We start from the raw sequence: 6,292 nt of genomic DNA on the forward strand, positions 1-6,292 counted from the left end.
CACTTTTTCCAGATGACCTTTTCTACTACTACACCAAGATCGCCAACACTTGAGAGGCCCGTTTCCATGACAACTCATGACAAATGACAACTCCTATAGGTTCCAGCAAAAGAGATGCCAGGCTTCAAAATGAACCTTAGTCACCTTTTTATTGGTGTACATTCTCCACGCTGTCTATAAATTTTCATTAATTTCCGCCGTCTGCTTTGGGTGGGAGTAGGACCTGGAACGTATTGGCTTCAGACAATACCCCAACAGCTGCATAGCCTCACCAATCATTGCTCGTTGAGAATATTTTGGGCGGCCGCGTCCGATAATGACTCTGGCATGCTACTTGCTTACTGTGTGTGGTATTGATCCTAATGCTTGCATCAAACACTGTGTTTCATTTGCGGCCATGCCTTGTCAGACATATGCTGTTCTCACAAGGGAAGATGTCTTACCATTGGATTATACTACTTGGGACTATCCTTATATCACTGGCTCTAGTTACAGGTAATTAAATATAACATACTCTTCTTTTTGCTTCAATTGAATTTAAGTAAATCATCAGCAAAATCTTAATCTGCCTACATCACATTCCTTTCTGTGTCTTTTCTTTTGGGCACATCCTTCACTGGTGATAACTGGTGAGGTACCCAAAACGAATATCTGAAGAGGGGCTCCAAACAAGCCAATAGGGCATCCTAGACCTTTGAAGTCATATTCAAGCAAAACTGGTTTTCCACTAAAACAGAAATACCCAAATGCCATTCAGAAAAAAAAGGTTTAATAAAGGGAGGTTCAGAAAAAGACGGAATTCAATTTCGTTGATATTCGACTGAAGATGTTTTCCATACCAAATGGTCATGAGTCATCTCACTCTATCAAGCTGGATGAGTGTCAGCATCAGTCACTGCTGATTTATACTACTGACCAGGAAGGTCCATCTTCAGTCAAGGACCCGGGGTTGAGGACCTATGCCATATTCGAAAAATTGGTAATTGCTTAGAGGATGCTATAAGCTGATAAGGTAATTCTCAACTGATTCAATTGGTCCAACTCCCAATTGGACAATAATGGACCTACTAATCAGCTTTAATTGTCTACTAAGCCAAGCCTGTTGGTAAACTGGTCGAGTTCAGGTGAACGCCTTCTGGTTGCTCCTTGAAACCCGCGGCCCCTGATTGATTTCTGTGGAGACCGGGGTAATAATGTGATATCCCACAGCGCTTTAACAGTTTCATTACTGAGGAACGCTATATAAATCTGTGACATTATCATAAACTGGTGAAATTTACCATTACACTTCAGCAGGTCAGACTTTCCAGATACAGCCGCATCAGCATAATCACCCGAGGGTTATATTCTCCCTTCGCCCGCATTGCTAAGGGAGATTCACTCCGGACGCAGTAGTGCGGCCGACTGATTGCCTTATCCCATTTTGATCAAGTTTTTTTGTAAATGGAATCAACCTTCCTGAGAAAATGAGGCATTGAAAACTTTCAAAATATAAACTAACTTTATTACCTGTATTTTGCAATTCATCAGATTGATATTGATCATTCAACCATCAGGCAAGTTCTTTGAAGATATTTTCAGCTGTGGGGATCAGCCTGTTTTGGATGATGACTGGACTGCCCCGGGTCAGTATACACTCCGGGTGCAGTGGACCGGCCTCGTCCCTTTACCATGAGGGGATCCAATTAGGATGGCGCGATGGAGTGCCCCGGGAGTCTGGGTGGCTGCGAGTGAAAGATCCAGAAGCCAAGAGCTTTGCTGAATGTCCCATATACATGTACTCACGACGACGCAGTCCAAAGCACGCCCTGTCAGTTATTACAAAAGAAACATGTAGCATACCCAAACAAACTTAAATCGCTCCTAAAACACATAAATTATTTATTCAGAAAAATATTGAATTCCAATATTTGTGATGTATCGCAGTTTAATCAGAACAGAACTGCGTTAATATTGAAGTAGCATTGCACAAATGCATGCCCATCGATTTTGGGGGAGCAGCTACCACTATCGCATTGGTGAAAAGTTGTTGAAGTTGCACGTTTGTGTCCCTCGAAACAGTCAGGATGTTGTGCTTGACATTGATTTCGTGATGTCGTGCCGGGCCGGACGCGTAGAAATAGTTAAGTCGTATGCTCCTCCCCAGCACACGTTAACGTTAAACGGACAGGTGAACATCCAGCGGGTCTCTATGCAGATACGGAAACCATGTCAGAGTAAACAATCTGAATAGCAGTCTAAGTAAGGAACCTTTGAGGCAATGCTTACATCAGAACTAGCTACATATTGATTCGTGTTCTCCTTTGGAGTGAGCTGGTATGGAAAATGCATTTGCTTGTGATATGCAGTCATGCACACGAGGGGAGACATCGTGGCTCCTATGCATAATGCAATTGCAGTTTAAGGTTCCCTTGTGGGACGGTATCGTTCTTGGTGAACCCAGCAAAGAGTATGAAGGTTGACAGAAATGGACTCGACTGGGTTAGGAGAATTAATTCAGAGAGTTCGTGGAGTTAATTAGATTAACTAATCCAATATGTCTCTATTTAAAGGGATAATATAAACAAGCTTGAACCTGGCCGTCTCTTACCGCATGCACCAGGGCCTGCCTTAGACTGAGTTATCATCTCACTATGCTTGTGATCATGAAGACGGGTACAACCTGACCGTCTCTTCTATACAACAGGCACCAAGGCTCCTTGGTCTAAGCTTTCATCTCACTATGCTTGTGAAGACAGGTATATACAGACAACATCCCTTCGCTTGCCCATGAAATGGCCTCTGGACTCGCAGCAACCCCCCCCCCCCCACCAGCATTTATAGCTGAGCCCTTCCCAAGGAGCCCTTCCCTTTCATCCCATCCCCGAAAACATACCCTCCGTGACGACCTTGCCTCTTCGACGGTAGTATACATTGCTATTGATCATCATCCTTCGCTTCAACCCCCCCCCCCCCCCCCCCCGCTACTCCCCGTATGAAGTCAATTCAAATTTATATTAAGAACATTTGATCACAAATATTTCCTCTTCAGGACATGAACCAAAAAGGGACATGATAGGGAGATGTTATAAATGTGTCTACCATCCAAATATAGAGAATGATACGTGGACTTTGGCTCAAGATGGACAAAAATACTTCAATACACCACTATGTCTTACACCAAATGAAAGTCTACCACTATGTGATACACATCCCTATGGCAGATGTTTGGTAGGTATCTTCATGATGGTGCTATTCTTGGAGTAGGCTAGCTAAAGATGCATGACATGTAACATTACTAAAAGACTGCAGGGTATACAATAAACACCAATCGTAAAAGAAGTGACATCAACAACAATAAGTGACGATGCTCGAAGTTTCAGGATTATATTTGACCAATTGCTTTTCACCCTTTTGAAAGAAAGATAAAATGACGTCATTTTATAGCGATACGTTCGTGTTTATTACTCTACGGTATTTGCAAATATATATGGTCCAGCCGCAGTGGTGTAGTGTCTAGGGGCTTCGGAGTGTAATGTCAGTTTATTGATATCAGACTATCAACCCACAACGTTACCTCTTTACTTTTTTCTTTCATTGAGCGCAAAAGCCGACTGGGTTTACCCGCCCAAATATCATCTTATTTTAGAGAAGACTGAATCATTTTCAAATTTCATCATTGCTACTCAATATTAGGCCCCTTGAGAACAGAATTTCTATGATAAGATGTTTGGTATACGTTGTAATTTCATCTCTTCTCGTCATCGGGTATTGCTGTAAAACATATTGCTCGTTATAGTACCCTCGAAAATCAATTTTCCTCTACATGTCTCCCTTCGTGGTTATTTGCAATTTGGATGGTGTTCTATAGATTGGGGCAACCCTTTCCTACCGACTACATAGGCCTAATGGTGCGAACATCTCATTCACAGAACCCCCGCGCTTGTCGTATTTGATATAATACAAACTTCTCTCTATTTCCCCGAATCTCTTTTTCATTGGGAATCATGGTATTAATGGCAATGTAACTGGATCACATTGAAGCGCACTGGTCATGCCTCTTTCCAAGCTCATCCGGTAGCCTATATAACGGTAATGACATTGGAGCGCATGTCATACCTCTTTACAAGCTCATCCAACAACGGGACATGGGGAATGACAATTGACATTGAAGCGCGTGCCATAATACCTCGTCATCATCATTGGGAATGACATTGGAGGGCATGAGGAAATCACCTTCTCCGGCCCTGTACACAAACTTCTAGTCGGTGGACTGAATCGGACATCGCAAAAAGTTGGGGTTACTGTACTCATTTTTTCTAACCTCCGCTTTTCTTTTTCAGAAAGGTGTAAATTTCCATAGCGATGGTACAGAAGAACTCGTCCGTAACTGTTACGATGTGTGCCTTGAACAAACTTATTCCGGTTTCGCTTTCGGTTTTGGCACCATGCACAGCACCCATTTTTGCTGTGACGCCTTCAAAAAGCCATGTAACGGAGGAAACACTATTCGCTCGGTGAAAACAACATCCTGGATTATGATTTCGACATTCCTTATGACATTTACACAGGTGTTCTTTCGATGGTGTGGTTGACCTTTATTGACAATTCAGATTATTAATTTTTGTTTTCATTCCTAAGGACGCGTCAGTTGGTTCTGACGTCATACGTCATGAGTCTGCTGAAAAGAGACGAGTGACAATCGCTTTACCATTCAGTATTGGACCTAAATGTACATACAACCTGTAGCATTCATGAAAACTCTCAGCTACATTTTGAAATACATGTTATATCTAACCACAAAACCCATCAAATGCCCAAAACTAAATAAGCTTGTAAACATCAGAGTCTTTCAAAGACTCTAGTGAGCGGACGCAGAAACTGTTACCATGGTAACCATCATCCTGAACCTCATGGTCTATATACTCCCTTTAAACGTATAGCCGAGATGAGATGCAAAAACCTTGGTGGTCAAGATGGGTAACAATGTCACCAGTGGAGAAGATGTATGTCATCTCATTTATAGTAATTCGAATAATCATCTAGTTTGCTCATTTTAATGAAGAATAATATGTTTTGAATATTCCTGGGACGCCCCAGTATGCTCAGACAACGGGTAGGAGAAGAAAAATGTATTATTATGAAGTTTATGCTTATATAAAGGTTTAATCGTTTTCAATTTGATATGACCGATTAATTCCTGATATGATACATTTTGCCCAAGGGAGAACATTCACGAATTAATTTGCTCATTCATATATATTGTGATGAATGAGCACATATAAACTGAGTGAATGTCAGCCCTTGGTGCTTCAAGATGGTACTAACCTATAGAATGCGTCGTTGAACAAAAACGCTTTATATCAATAATCCATCGCTTTTAATTCAGGTCTTTCTCTTTCTAAATCTATGCATACATTTTTAAACTTTATTGTCATAATGTAAATACATTTTCGAGTATTGAGGTAACATTTTAACCTGATTAAACTTTATCAAGGACTGCATCTTTAGTTTCAATTTGTTAATGCATTTTCACCAAGTCTTTGGAATCTTGACGTACTAGGTTGTGACAATGTCTTCCCAGTGCAATTCCTGCTCATTTACTCCGATTCTATCAGCCTTTACCAGGGCAATGCCATCATCCCCACCACCCAGACATGTCGAAGACGATTCACAACCCGAAAAGAAACTGGACGGCTAATCGAATCTTGTCATCGAGATTTGATTGTGAAATTTTTCAGCCTTGCAAGACTTCAAAATGCGGCCCACAGAATGAATATGATGGATCGAGGGCTCATTAATTAAGTTATGCCATTTAGACCTGGTAGTGACATTGGTCTTGTAAGGCATCTCGTGGATGGCTCGTCAATTGTTTTCATCAAGACTGATTGTGTCACTGCCCTTGTATAAACGTCTTTAAGGAGGGCTCATCGAGTCTTGTCATCAAGATCTGGTTCTGACCATGTCCTTTGTAGAAGCATTTTACTTTTCATCGAGATCAGGTTGTGACATTGTCCTTTGTATAAACATCTCATCAAGTCTTCTCATGAAGATGTGGTTGTGACATTCGTTTGTCTTTACTTCAAAATGCAGCCCACAGAAGGAATGGTGTGACATTCCAGTTTGTATGAGCGTCTCATGGAATGAAGGCTCATTCAGTTTTGCCACAAAGATCTGGTTGTGACATTGCCCTTTTTACAGGCGTCTCATGGAGGGCTCATCAAATCTTTTCATCAAGATCTGGTTGTGACATTGCCCTTTGTATAAACATGTTAAGCATAGACAAATACAAGAAGGCAAGGTGTTTGTTCTG

The 6,292-nt window shown here is 41.4% G+C and overlaps 1 long non-coding RNA gene across 1 annotated transcript; it reads left to right on the forward strand.

Moving 5' to 3' along the window:
• Window positions 1–101: 101 nt before the first annotated feature.
• Window positions 102–5,477, forward strand: LOC135483561 (uncharacterized). Its single transcript, XR_010446341.1, has 3 exons — window positions 102–495; window positions 3,032–3,210; window positions 4,323–5,477. It is a non-coding gene; the product is annotated as an uncharacterized LOC135483561 (long non-coding RNA).
• Window positions 5,478–6,292: the final 815 nt, after the last annotated feature.

The sequence above is a fragment of the Lineus longissimus genome, chromosome 2, assembly GCF_910592395.1.
Source record: "Lineus longissimus chromosome 2, tnLinLong1.2, whole genome shotgun sequence".
In the NCBI taxonomy this organism is placed as follows: domain Eukaryota; kingdom Metazoa; phylum Nemertea; class Pilidiophora; order Heteronemertea; family Lineidae; genus Lineus; species Lineus longissimus.